General features: G+C 38.0%; 1 long non-coding RNA gene across 1 annotated transcript in view; it reads left to right on the forward strand.

Moving 5' to 3' along the window:
• Positions 1-15,359, forward strand: part of LOC147911897 (uncharacterized) — a 234,260-nt gene that overhangs the window by 37,211 nt on the left and 181,690 nt on the right. Inside the window, exon 2 of the long non-coding RNA XR_015550699.1 lies at positions 257-366. This is a non-coding gene — a long non-coding RNA (uncharacterized LOC147911897). The remainder of the gene's footprint in view (positions 1-256; positions 367-15,359) is intronic.

Below are 15,359 nucleotides of genomic sequence, written 5' to 3' on the forward strand. Positions count from 1 at the left end.
AAAAAGCAATGGGATTTGCTCGATGGTCTTAAGACCATAGCTTCTTTGGTCAGAAAGAATGGTTCTCCTCCCTCGGAGTTCAAAGCACCCGCCCAGCCACCACTACTTCTCAATGTGCCAATGTGGCTGCTAGTGTACTGTTATATGGAGGCCTAGGCTGGGAGAGAAGAGATCAAGAGAAAATAAAAGAAAAGCAACCTGGGTATTTCTCCTACTCTCTCTAATTCTTAAGAGTCCTTTTCTTCCCCCTCCTCAGAACAGTAAGGAGAACTTCTCTTGGAACTATTTCTGTCTGAATCTGGCATACACTTCTGGATTTTTGGCTGATTTTGACTGCAGACCTGGCAAAACCAGATGGAAAAAAAGGTAAGCTCACCACTAGTTCAGTGGTACTTCTGGTCTACTTCAATCTGTTTGTTACCATTAATGTTATCATGTCTTCAGATAGCTGCTCCATGCACTCTCATAAAGATTTATAGTTGCATTCAATGAGAGAGACCATATTTCCTGGGCCACAGTCCCATTTGACTCTTTCTTATGGTGTCCATCTCTCTGCTGAATTAGCCATCTATTCATGCTTGTAGTATACCTTTTACACTAGATTTTTTAACATATTAATCAGTTATTTTCAAAGTCCTTTCTGATTATTCCAACATCTTGGTCGTCTCTGTGTCTGGTTCTGTTGATTGTTTTTTATCTTGATAATGGGTTGGGGTTTTTTTCTTGCTTTTTTGTGCATCTCAAAATTTATTTAAATTTCTAAATATACTTTTGAGGATTTTTGTTCGTTTGCTATTGAAATGTGAATTGTATTGCAGTCAGAGATTTTATCCTATGTGATACATCTCCTTTGAATTTTGTTGATCCTTGCTTTGGTGCCTAATATGTAGCCATTTTTGTAAATGTTCCATGTGTGATTGAGAAGAAAGTCTATCTTGGTTCTAAATATGTCCCTTATATCAAGTTTGTTATTTGTGACATTCAACTCTCCTAAAATCTTGCCCATTTTTTGGATGCCTGAGCTGTCACTTTTTAAGGAAGATGTGTTACTCTCTCCCATTACTGTTGGTTTCTTGTTATATTTGGTTGAAATTTGTCTGACATATCTATTTTTAACTTTTTTGCTTTCAAACTTTCTATATCTTCTAGGTAAGGTGTATTTATTCTAAATATCACAAACTGGATATTTTAAAAATCCATTCAGACAATCTCTCAAACTGGTGAATTTAATTTATGTTTTGTGATTATTGATATATTTGGATTTATTTCTGTCATCTAGTTTTGTGCTTCCTCTATCCCACTTTTTTATACACTACTTTTTTTTTTCTCTTTCTCTGCTTTCTTTTGTATTGCTGGAATTTATTTTATTTCAATTGTTTTCTTGCCTTTACTGGTTTGTAAGTTTTACACTCTATTTCTATTTTTAAATGATTATATGTAAATTGTTAATACTCTTATTTAACTTAGCAAACTCTAAGGTTTATCAATAACCCTGCCCTTCTCCCAAGCAGTATGAGAGGTATTATAGCACAGTGATTAGGATTGTAGGCTATGGAGCTAGACTGTCTAAATTCAAAACTATCCTACCCATTTGGTTTTTTACAAGGTCATTTTACCACTCTAAGCCTCAGTTTCCTCATTGGTACAATAAGATAATAATGTCCCATACCTCATAAGATTGCCATGAAGAAAATAAAATGAGGTAATGTGGACAAAGTACCTAATAGCTCCAAGCCCAACCTGACCAGAAAGCCTGGCCAGAACACCTGGAAGCTGCATAGCCTAGCAACACTCAAGCACAGAGTATGGCAGGCAGAGCTGATTGTTTACAGAGCAAAGCCAGTGGCACTATTTGGCCAAGGAACTTGGGGAGCAGGCTAGCTTGAGATAAAACTACAAAGAGCACTGCCAGACTTGGGGTTGGTTCCCCCACTCTGCCGTGGTAGTGGAGCTAATTCATAGCTTTGCCCACTACTGAGTGTAGCTTGGCCCTGCCTGACCATAAAATCTGGCCAGAACACCTGGAAGACTGCATAGCCCAGCAATGCTTGAGCAGAGTCCAACGGGCAGAGCTTATCATCCTCAGAGCAAAGCTAGTGGCCCCATTCAGCTAAGGAACTTGGGGCATGGGTCAGCTTGAGTCAAGATCACAAAGAGCCTTCCCAGCCTTGCAGCCAGTTCTCCACTTTGCCCAGGCAGGGAATCTAATTCATAGTCCTGCTGATTGCTGAATAAAGCCTTCAGCCTGCTCAAATGAGGAACCTAACCAGAGCAAACAGGAAGCTGTATGGCCAATCCAACAGCCCTGCTTACAGTGGCACTTGAACAGAGAGCACAGCCTGAGGCTTTCTCCATCTGCAGAGCAAAACCAGTGGCCCCGTCTACCTAGGGAATTCAGTTCATAGTCTTGCCTGATTTGTGTCCCCAAACATTGAGCTGTGTGGGCCCTAGGGCACATACTGCTGCTCTGACAGGGAAGGGAATCTAATTCATAGCCCCACTTACTACTGAGGAGAGTACCCAGTCCCAATTGTCTAGGAAGCCTGAGTAGAGAACCCAGGAAACTGCAGAGCCCATCCTACAGCCTCACTTGGGCAGGAAACAAAGCCAGAAGTCCTATCCAACTGTGGTATTCAGCTAGCGGTATCGCCTTTAACCTCAGAGTTCCAGCAGTAGACTCATGAAAAAATAGATTCTGATAGCAAGCTCCGCCTGCCCAAGGACATTACCAGTGCACACATACAGAAACCTAAACTAAGTTGACTGGTGAAGAACTGTCTATGCCACAGTGAACCTGTAAACTCTGGAATAGAAAACTGCTTACTCAAATGTACAGGTACCAATTCAGGAATCAAGGATAACAAAAAAATCAGGAAAACATGACACCACCAAAGGAAACCAGTAAAGCTCCAACAACTGACCCTATAGGCAAGGAGATTTATGAACTGTCAAAAAATTCAGAATAATCCTCTTTAAAAAGTTTAGTGAACTACAGGAAAACACAGACAGAAACTAAATTAAATTAGGAAAACAACACATGAACAAAACAAGAAGTTCAACAAAGAAATAGAAACCACCAGAAAAGAAAAAAATAGAAATCCTAGAGCTGAAAAATACAAAGACTGAACTGAAGAACTCAGTAGAGAGCTTCAAAAGAGATTCAACCATGCAGAAGAAAACAATCAGTGACCTAAAAGGCAGGATATTTGATATTATCAATTTAGAGGAGGAAAAGGAAAAAAAAATGAAAAAAGAAGAAAGGCTACAGGACTTATGGAACACAATCAAAATAAACAATATCCACATAATGGGAATTCCAGAAGGAGAAGAGAAAGAGAAGGTGAGGGAAAGTATATTTAAATCAATAAGGGCTGAAAATGTCCCAAACCTGGGGAGAGAAATGGACATCCAAATCCATGAGACCCAAAGGACCATAAATAGGTTGAACTCAAACACAGATACACTGAAACATCTAATAATTAAATTGTCAAAAGTCAAAGATAAAGAAATAATTTGGAAATCACCAAGAGAAAAGAGACAAGTTAAATAAAAGACAGCCCCTATAAGGCCATTGGCAGATTTCTCAACAGAAATTTTTCATTCCATGACAGAATGACAAGATATATTTGAAATTTTGAAAAAAACAACTATGGATAAGAATTCTATACCCAGCAAAGCTCTTCTTTAGAAATGAGGGAGGGATAAAGACTTTCCTGAAAAACAAAACTGAGGGAGTACGTCAACACTAGATTTGCCTTACAAAAAAGTGCTAAAGGGTATTCTTTGAGTGGAAGTAAAAGGACATAAATTGACATCATAAAAACATAAGAAGGTAGCATAAAACTCACTAGGAAAGGTAAACATATAGTCCAAGTTAGATTCTGTAATATGGTAATGGTGGTCTGTAATTCACTTACAAGTCTACTTTAAAAGTTAAAAAACATACATAGTAAAAATAACCATAACTACAACAATTTGTGATTGGATACACAATATAAAAAAATATGTAAACTGTAACATCAATAACCTAAAATGTGAGGGGAAGGAGAAGTAAAATTGTGAAGTTTAGGAATGCTCTCAAAGTTAAGTTGTTATTAGTTTCAAATAGGGTGTTATAATTTTAAGATATTTTATGTAAGCCTCATGGTAACCACAAGAGAAAAACCTGTAGTAATCACACAAAAGAACATGATAAAGAAGTTAAAGCATACTGATACCAACAGACATCAAAACACAAAAAAAGCCAGCAGGATAAGAAACAAGAAACACTGAATCTACAAAACAGCCAGAAAATAATTGACAAAATGGCAATAGTAAGTCATTACTTATCAATAATTACTTTAAATGTAAATGGGTTAATTATCCAATCAAAAGACATAGAATAACTGAATGGATAAAAAAAAAGATCCAATTATGAGCTGCCTACAAAAGATTCACTTTAGCCTTAAAGACTCACATATACTGAGAGTAAAGGAATGGAAAAAAAAATATTTCAAGCAACTGGTAACCAAAAAAATTAAAGTGTAGCTTTACTTATATCACACAAAATAGACTTTCAACTAAAAATCGTAAAGAGACAAAGAAGGTCATTATATAATGATAGGGGGTTTATCTATCAAGAAGATATAACAATTGTAAATATTTATGCACCCAACATCAGAGTGCCTAAATATATAAAGCAAAAACTAACAGAGCTAAAGGGAGAAATAAACAGCAATATGATAGTAGTTGGGGACTTTAAACTCCACTCTCAACAATGGATAGATCATCCAGAGAAGCAATAAGTAAAGAGCAGATTTAAATAACACTATAGACCAAATGGACCTAACAAACAGACATATACAAAACATTCTATCTGACAACGGCAGAACACACATTCTTCTCAAGTGCACATTGAACATTTTCTAGGATAGACAACATATTAAGCTACTTTTGTAGCTTATGTCTTAGCAAATTCAAGAAGACTGAAATCGTACGAAGTATCATCTTCTCTGACAACAGTGGTATGAAACTAGAAAATTTTTTTTTTTGAGGAAGATCAGCCCTGAGCTAACATCCATGCCAATCCTCCTCTTTTTTGCTGAGGAAGACCGGCCCTGAGCTAATATCTATTGCCAATCCTCCTCCTTTTTTCCCTTTTTCTCCTCAGAACCCCAATAGTTAGTTGTACATCATAGTTTCACATCCCTCTAGTTGCTGTATGTGGGACACCGCCTCAGCATGGCTGGACAAGCAGTGCATCGGTGCGCACCCAGGATCCAAACCCGGGACACCAGTAGCGGAGAACATGCACTTAACTGCTAAGCCATGGTGCCGGCCCCAAAACTAGAAATATTTAACAGGAGGAAAACTGGAAAACTCATGTATATATCGATATTAAACAACAATCTCCTGAACAACCAATGGATAAAAAAAATTAAATGGAAAATAAAAAGGTATCTTGAACAAAAATGGAAATACAACATACCAAAACTTATAGGATGCAGCAAAATCAGTTATAAGGGGGATGTTCCTAGCAATAAATGCCTACAGTAAGAAACAAGAAATATCTCAAATAAACAACATAACTCTACACCTTAAGTAACTAGACAAAAAGGAAGAAACTAAGCCCAAAGTTAGCAAAGGAAAGGAAATAGTAGAGATTAGAGCAGAAATATATCAAATAGAGAACAGAAAAACAATAGAAAAGATTAACAAAACTGAGTGTTGGCTATTTGAAAAGATAAACAAAAATGACAAACCTTTAGCTAGACTAACCAAGGAAAAAAGAGAGAGAACCAAAATCAACAAAACTATAAGTGAAAAAGGAGACATTATAACTGGCATCATGGATCATAAGAGGCTACTATGAACAAGAATACACCAACAAATTGGACATTTTAGAAGAAATGGAAAAATTCGTATAAACACACAACTTACTGAGACTGAGTCAGAAAGATATAGAAAATCTAAACAGACCAATTACTAGTAAGATTGACTTGGTAATCAAAAATCTCCAAAGGAAGAAAAGCCCAGGACCAGACGGCTTCACTGGTGAATTTTACCAAATATTTAAAGAAGAATTAATGCCAATTCTCAAACTCTTCCAAAAAATCAAAGAGCAGCGAATACTCCCAAACTCATTTCATGAGCCCAGCATTGCCCTAATACCAAAGCCAGAAAAGGACACTACAAGGAAAGAAAACTAGAGGCCAATATCCCTGATGAATATAGATGGAAAAGTTCTCAATAAAATACTAGCAAACCAAATTTAGCAGCACATTAAAAGGATCATTCACTGTGATAAAGTGGGATTTATCCATGGAAAGCAAAAATGGTTCAACATATGCAAATCAATAAATGTGTAAATCACATTAATAAAAGAAAAAAATAACATGATCATTTCTATAGCTGCAGAAAAAGCATTTGGCAAAATTCAATACTCATTCATGATGAAAACCCTCAACAAAATAGGTATAGAAGGGATGTACCTCAACATAATAAATGTCAAATATGACAGACCCATGCTAACAAGATACTCACTGGCGAAAGGTGGAATGCTTTTTCTATAAGATCAGGCACAAGACAAGGGGGCTCACTCTCACCACTCCTATTCAACATAGTACTGGAATTTCCAGCCAGAGCAATCAGGCAATAAAAATAGGGCACAGAATCACAGGGAGGTCAGAGAAGTCCTAGGGGGGTGCTAAGGGCAGTGTAGGAGTGCTTTGGAGGGCTGAGAGATGCCACTATATGTCAACTGGTATAGAAGTATTTTACTATTTTAAGAATCATGCAGCTAACCTGTTCATACTAATTGAATATGAGCCCTATTTTTATGTCTGCTGTTGGAAAGATAAATAGTATTTACCTGATAGTTTTCTTGCCCTGTGGAATTAGAGGGAACATCATCTGCTGAAGTTGAGGAGGAAGGTAGAAATGTCAGAACTTTGAAGAAGTTTTGAAGTAATTGTTGAGAGTTCTAGAAAATTAGATAAATATAGTACAATTGTTGGGCTACATTGAAGATGCAACTGAGGCTTGGGATAATGAATTCTTGGTGGTTCAAGACTGCGCTTGCCTAAATTGTTTTCCAGCTAGTATTAAGCTTATCTCTGGTAAAGGAGCTGAAAACAAATAATTGGCTTTGTGTAGTGTTTGGTTTCTCCAGATGAGTGGGCTGAAAGAGCAGATGAACAAGAGACTAATGGTATTGGTAAGAGAATATTGACATGAAGGATCATGAAATCTAATCTGAATGATGGAGAAAGTAAAAAGAGAAGAGAGTCTCTAGAGTTAGGGAAGAAATTTAAGGGCTAGTGCAAAGTCTAGATTAGTTTGAAGAATGGTTATGGTGGAAATGGTTAAACTAGGAATTTGGAGAGAGTAATCGTGGCTCAAAAGTGGGGTGAAATTGGAGGTAGAGAAGTTTTATGTAGTAATATCAGAGTGTGACTGTGGTGTGGTAAATGAAGTGGAATGGAGAAAAAGAACATGGGAGATGAAGATTTTTGTAACTGAGAATCCAAGACAGTGGATAAATACCCATGTGGATCTACTTAGGACTTAAGAAAGATCATTCAGGATGATTTTGGGAATTGCAGTGGAGTGGCCAAGTGCTAAAGTGCTTAGAGCATAAAAGGGAGTGACCATGAGTCTGATATAGGACAGATGTTAAGAGGTGTAGTCTGTTGACAGAAGCCTGATAAGTGTAATTTCTTTTTTTAAATTTTTTAAAATTGAGATATAATTGACATATAACATTGTACTAGTTTTAGGTGTACAACATAATGCTTTGATATATGTATACATCGTGAAATGATTGCCACAATAAGTTTAGTTAACATCCATCACCACACATAGTTACAGATTTTTTTCTTGTGATGAAAATTTTAAGATCTATTCTCTTAGCAACTTTCAAATATACATATTGTTAACTATAGTCACCACACTGTACATTACATCTCTGGGACTTATTCATCTTTTAACGAAAGTTTGCAGCTTTTGATTGCCTTCACCCATTTTACCTACCTCCTACCCCCTGCCTCTGGCAACCACCAATCTGTTATCTGTATCTATGAGTTCTTTTTTTTTATTTTTAGATTCCACACGTAAGTCATATCATATAGCATTTGTCTTTCTCTGTCTGACTTATTTCACTTAGCATAATGCCCTCAAGGTCCATCTATGTTGTCACAAATGGCAGGATTTCCTTCTTTTTATGGTTGAATAATATTCCATTGTATATATACATTTTCTTTATCCATTCATCTGTTAGGCTTGTTTACATCTCTCTGTCTTTGTATATGCTATTTCTTCTGCCGAATGAAATCATAACATTGCAAAATCAAATATCACCTCTTCCCTGAAGTCTTTCTCAACCTAAGTTGTTAGTCACTCTCTTCACTGAGTTTCCATAGTACTTTATTGTAACTCTGTTGTAGGACTTATCACACTGTATTTATAATTGATTTTCCCAAGTCTTACCAGTCTATAGGTCATATAGGGTCACATAACATACATTTCACTGTTCTTGCCCCTATCTGCTCATACAGGACCTCAAATCCATCCAAAATATGTTTCCCTCACACACATCCCACGAGTATTTCTGTGTATCCTCAAGGTGTGGCTCAAACGTTCTTTCAAATGAGTCTGCTCCTGCCATGTCCCAATGCAGCTCTGTCACCCACTACAGTTTTGCTGGCTGTTGTCACTTTCCTGGGTCCACTGTCTCCCATTTGGCACACTCCCCTGCTCTGCTCACGCCTAAGTCACCCGCTGGATTGCTGCTCTATTGGCCACCAGTTTCGATATGGATTCCAGCTGAGTGGTGGTTTACAGAAAAAAAAAGCTTCAAATTTTGGAGAAGATTGTTCTTTTTTGTGTAGGGAAAGACAACCATTTCAAATTTTCAAAACTTTTTTACTTTGAAATAATTATACATTCACAAGAAGTTGCACAGAAATGTATAGTGAGGTCCCATGTACACTTCACTTAGTGCCCCCAATCGTTAAGTTTTATATAACTATAGAACAACCTCAAAACCAGGAAATTAGCATTGGTAAAATGTATGTGTATAGTTCTATGCCATTTTATCATGAGTAGATTCAAGTAATCATCATAGCAATCATGATACAGAACTATTCCATTACCACAAAAATCTCCTTTAGTGCTACCTCCTTATAATCATACCCACTCCCTTCTAACACACCATCCCAAAGCTCTGGAAATAACTACTCTTTTTTCCGTCTCTACATTTTTTTCATTTTGAAAATGTTATATAAATGGAATCATACAGTTTGTGACCTTTCAATATTTGATTTTTATTCCACTCAGATAATGCACTTGAGATCCATTCAAATTGTGTGTATCTATAGTTCACTCCTTTTGTTACTGAATAGTATTCCATTGTATGTATGCACCACTGTTTATTTAACCATCACCTGTTGGAGAACATTTTGGTTGTGTTATGGGTTAAACTGTGTCCTCCACAAAGATGTGCTGAAGTTCTAACTCCCAGTACCTCAGAATGTGTCTTCATTTGGAAATAGCGTTTTACTGAAGGTAATTAAGTTCAAAATGAGATCAGTAGCATGGGCCACAATCCAATATGATTGGTGTCCTTATAAAAAGGGGAAATTTAGACACAGAGACAGATATGCACAGTGGAAATACTATGTGAAGAGACACAGTAAGAATGCCATGTGAAGCTGGAGGATTGGAGTGATGCTTCCATAAACCAAGGAACGCCAATGATTGCCAACAAATCAACAGAAGCTAAGAAGAGACATGGAACAGATTCTCCTTCACAGCCCTCAGAAGGGACCAATTCTGCCAACACATTAATTTCAAACTTACAGCTAGCAGACAATAAATTTATGTTATTTTAAGCCACCCAGTTTGTGGTAATTTGTTATGTCAACCCTAGAAAACTAATACCAATTGTTTCCAGTTTGGGACTATTATGAACACTCATATACAGGTTTTCGTGTAGACATATGTTTTCATTTCTTTGGGGTAAACGAAAAGAGTTCAGGCAAGGACAATTCCTCCAAGATGCTAGATCACTTTACACTGATAAGATAATCTTGAACATATTGTCCCTCTCCAAACACAGGAAATTCTCTAAGCCCCCTTTGCCCCTAGAGTGGAAGAACTCTCCTTCCTCTGGTCAAATATGATAATCATCTCTGAAGACATGCAACTCAGCCCCCCCAATGATGGCAACACTTAACATGATTATTCCAAGCAATTTGGATCCTCGGTGCTTCAACTTCTCCACTCCAGAACAGGATCTGAACTTTCACCTCTACTTATTGAAAAAAGACCCATTGTGAACCTCTACCTAAACCTCACATCTGATACAAAAAATAATTCAACATAGGTCATAGATTTAAGTGTAAGACTATAAATATTTTAGAATAAAATATAGGGGAAAGCCTTTGGACTCTGAGAAGTCTAGGTTTGAATTCTGGTTCTGCTCTTGCTAGCTGAGTGACCTAAATCAAACAAGGCTGTTAATACACTCCTCATAGGGTTGTCTCAATGATTAAACGAGGTAATGTAAAAAGTACCTTGTATAGGACTTGAAATATAGTGAACACTCAGTAAATGTTGCATACTTTCCCCTATATTTTGTGCTAAATTCCACCTTCCTATGCCTTCCACTCATCAGACCAATTTCTATCGCTTAGCACTGCTGTTGACCAGGCCAGTCCATCTTCCACGTAATAAAGGCTACTCTGAACCTACAAAAAGAGCTGTCACATGGGCCAATATAAAGTATGCCCATAGAATGAAGTAGGTGGTTTTGTTGGGTCTTTCAAAGTTCAAGCCTCTAAAACCCACAGGTAGTGAAGATGGGGGAAGCAAGGAGGCCACAGGTACCTTGTGGGACCTGTTTAGGACATGGATTCTGTGGGCTACAAGACCGTCCTTTATAATAGGAATAAACATGGCTGCTTGGTGACTCTATTGGTGTTTGAAGTAAGAACCTTCTCTATACAGTAAATCTCACCTCCCCTTACCAAGTGTGTGCAATGAAGTCATCCTAATCTCAGGCTAAGCCAAAGCAAGGGTTGCCATGGAGACAAACTGTTGGCTAGAACACTCTGGACAATAAAAGCATTACAGGAGGAAGGCTGGGGTCTATTATTCTTGCACAAACAGAGTCTATGTGCAAGACTTGATTTTAAGAATACTTGATGGGGTTTGGAGTGGGGGAAGCTATCAGGCATCCCTGGGATGTGTGGTGGTCAAAGGGACTTGGAGCATCATGCAGATCTCTTATCACTTAGAAGCCATAACTGGGACACTTGAAATACTTTAATTGAAGCCTTGTCTCTGTCCTACCAGGTGACCTTCATCTAAGTCCTTTTACATTGATTGAAAATGCTACATGTTCTTCTACTTCTAAGTCAGTGGGATATTGAATATCGTTCAAAATAGAAGACTTATTGGAGATGGGCCCTAGACAATAGTACTCCTTAATTTTTCTCACATGTGCAGCCCTGAAATTCATTCCAAACTTTCATGGATATTCTTTCTGTTTTAGTCACTATCCTCATCACCAGCTAGGATTTTGAGACCTCTGGACAGTTTCAACGCATTGAGTAATAATGTGTCTGAGGCTCTTAGTAAACTGAATGGCCCAGTCGCATGCATGTCAACATTTCTTCAAGAGATATCAATTTCTTGATTTTAAGATATGGATGGTAGTTTAGAGAGCATTGAGCTCTGTGGTGTCCATCAGAATCACCTGGGAAGCTTGTTAAAAATTTAACTCCCAGAGCTATGACCCAGGACTAATCAATCAGAATCAATACAGCTGATGCTTAAACATGTGTATTTTTAACATGCTCCTCCAGTGATTCTGATCTACCACAAAGTTTGAGAACCATTGATTTAATCCACTATTTTCTTCTCCCATTTTATATAAAGGAGAACTGAGGTCTAGAAAGAGAATGTGACTTCCTCATGTTCACAAATATAACTGAAGGAATGTTCAGAAGGAGAATTATGTACATAATTGCAATTTCTAAAAGTTCTTTCTGTCTAAAAATTACTTTTCAAAATGCAAAAGTTAGACTTGATTTACAGTAGCCAGTTCAATTAGGTCAGACTTCTGGGGCTCTAAATTTCAAATAAATTGAAGCCTGGTCTCAAAGAAATCAGGCTTTGGTAATACCTGCACATTAATAAAAAAGGGAAATAAGGACCCTCGGGTTTGTGTCTTCAAGTTCAAGCCCTAAATTGCTTCAGCACTGAAGAAAGATAGGGAGCTTGGACTAAGGAGGCCTAAAAGCTTTTGAGCTTTCCTCTGGGGAAGCCCTGAAGCCACAGCACAGTTAATGGCTCTGGGGGTTAATTGAGCTAAAAATAAAACATAGATTGTGGTTGAGGTGATTTTTTTCTATTTACACAGAATTTGATTAAGAGGTGTGTTTCTTGAAGGATGAGATTAGATCTGCGTGGGATTAGATGAAAATGGACAGGCATTTTTTTATTTTCCCTGTAGTTCTCCAGCTGCCTCTGCAGAAGACATCTTCCAGGGCTTGAGCCCTGAGCTCATGTTCTTTTGAAATTTTGAGTGGGTTCAGATATTTTTGAGATAGACCCTTTCATCCATGTCAGAAGAACAGCTTGGCTCTTTGGTTCCTCTCCAAGTTAAGGACAGATTCTATGAGGCCATTTTAATTTGCTCATTCTGAAACTTCAATCAGTGGTTTAGAAAAATATTTTTCAGTCAATCAGTAGCCAGAGACACACACAAGACCTATAGTTAAGATAAAATTCCTGATAGTGTTGCATCTCACACACTATGTGACTATGGTTTGCTAACAAAGAGCGTATCAGTGAATGAGCTTCTGGGAATTTGGAGACTAAGAGAGGGAAAGGAATGAGAAGAGAGGGAGTGGCACCAGGCAGCTGAGACTGAAAACAAGAGAGGCAATGAGCAAAGATGATTCCTGATACTTCAAGAGTTATTCAGCCACAGACAAAGAGGCTTCCCTCATTTTTCAAATTGACATTTATTTTAAAAGTCATCAAGGTAAAATGTGGCTTTAAAAAAAGGAGAAAATGTTCTGATTTGATGGCTTATTACAGTTGACAACAAATCTGCCCAGTTCTCCTAGTCTGGGTCTCATTTTCTTGGGGAACTCCCTAGTCCCTACTGAATCTGTGGAGTGTTGAAAATGGAATCAGGCAGTAAGAAGCCTACTATCTTTTTTTTTCGTGTGTGTGAGGAAGATCAGCCCTGAGCTAACATCCATGCTAATCCTCCTCTTTTTGCTGAGGAAGACCGGCTCTGAGCTAACATCTATTGCCAATCCTCCTCCTTTTTTGTTTTTCCCCAAAACCCCCTGTAGATAGTTGTACATCATAGTTGCACATCCTTCTAGTTGCTGTATGTGGGACACCGCCTCAGCATGGCTGGAGAAGCAGTGCGTCGGTGCGCGCCCAGGATCCGAACCCAGGCTGCCAGTAGCGGAGTGTGCGCATTTAACCGCTAAGCCACGGGGCTGGCCCAGAAGCCTACTGTCTTGATTGTATATCATTCTGAGGAAGAGCTATGAAGGTTCTGCTGACCCACAGTCTCCCAAGCTCTCCAAGAAGGAAAGGTTAGGGTTACTGACCAGGTGCTTTGAAGATCCTTGGTAGTGAAAAAAATCTCTCCACACATCCCAGTGTTAGGTAAAAATCATTGCTTACTACTGTCCCTGAAGTAGGCAATACTGTGGACTCTGAATTTTGTTGGAAAGGGCATTGTCTGAGATAGAACGTTAAGGTAAAATCTTAGCTCTGCCATGAAACCATGATAGGATATGCCATGATAAGATAGGCCTTTTGCAATTCACGTGACCTTTTCATGGTTCACATAGGCTTTCTTCACAGGGTGATCTAGGGTCTTATGGGAGGTAAACAACCTGTCACTTCAGGCCTTCCACCATTTAAACTTACCCTAATGTTTGAATGTTTTCCTACCAAATCATCTGGCCTCAACTAAACCTGTTTACTCATTCCTTAAACATGCCTTGAGCATCCTCTTCTAAACCTCACATTATTCTTTCTGTTTGCAAGGCTTACCCCCTTTCTCTCATCCCATCCAAACCATTCTCAGTACCCAATGAAAATTCCACGTCTTCAAAGGAATATTTCCCTTGTGTCCCTCCAGGGCTCTTTCTCTCTCCTTTACTCTCACCGTGTACTACTCATTTGGTACTTTTCATCTGTATGTTTATGTCTAGCTTCCCCAACTAGACTATAAGTAAGTTTCTTGAGTGTAGGCAGAGCATTCTACTCAATGAATTCAGTTAATGGATATAAAATCTCTTTATAAATTGTCAATCATGACAGTTATTTTATGTCAGTTATTTTAAAAAGCAACTATAAAATAGTAAAACGTTTGGATTAAGACAGATCTGGGTGCTGGTGTTGGCCACTTCACTTTAATAAGTGAAGGTATATCACAGATAATGCTGTGTGACTTTGGGCAAATTACCAAATTGCTTCAAACTTAGTTTGGTCATCTATCAAATGAAGATAACAATAGGAACCACCCTAAATAAATTGTTATGGAGATGAAATGGGATTAACGGGTGTAGATAGTAAATTTTCATGAGTTGTATAACTGCAATTAATTATTAAGTAGGTATTTTAAGTATACCATTACCAAATAAAAATCTTCCCCACCAAAACTCACACACAGTAGGCCACAGAAAATGTTTCTTGGTGACCATGATGATAACATGATGATTAATGGCATTATTTAATCCTTCCCAGACCAAGGAAGAAACAACCGTGGTATAAGCCCCCTAAACTGTCCACCGGCTTCTTTGTGGAGAACAATTTGCCTGACTTATCCCATTTTTTTTTCACAGGGTATCAAAATGGAAAGGACCTTTAGAGAATATCCAGTTCAACTTCTTTATTACACTGATATGGACAGTGATGTCCAGAAAGAGGATTTAAAATTTTTCCACTTTAATATACCAGCTTAATTACTAGGGTTCAGTAGAGACGAAATTCAAGTTCACACAGCCAGGAAGTAAAGGAGCCAGGACATGAGCCCAGTTTTGTCTGCCTATTAAGCCCCAGTACTAATCACCTCCCCAAATCATGACTTCTTCTGATATTCCTACCTTCCCCTTTGGAGAAGTCAGACTCAAATCTTCCCCTTCTGGTCTCAGGTGATGGTATGAGGATTTCTGAGGTATTGTTGGAATAAAGTGCAGATTGGTCCATACCCAGGCAGTGTAGTCCAGAGAGAGGTAAGGAGAAAAGCAAAAATAACCAGCTATATACCTAGCAGCTCCTTGTCCTCCACATATATCTTTTATTGGGAAAAGTACTTGACTGCTCTGTGTATAGTTGAGCAA

This window comes from Ceratotherium simum, chromosome X (genome assembly GCF_057802395.1).
Source record: "Ceratotherium simum simum isolate JZ-2026a chromosome X, ASM5780239v1, whole genome shotgun sequence".
Lineage (NCBI taxonomy): Eukaryota > Metazoa > Chordata > Mammalia > Perissodactyla > Rhinocerotidae > Ceratotherium > Ceratotherium simum.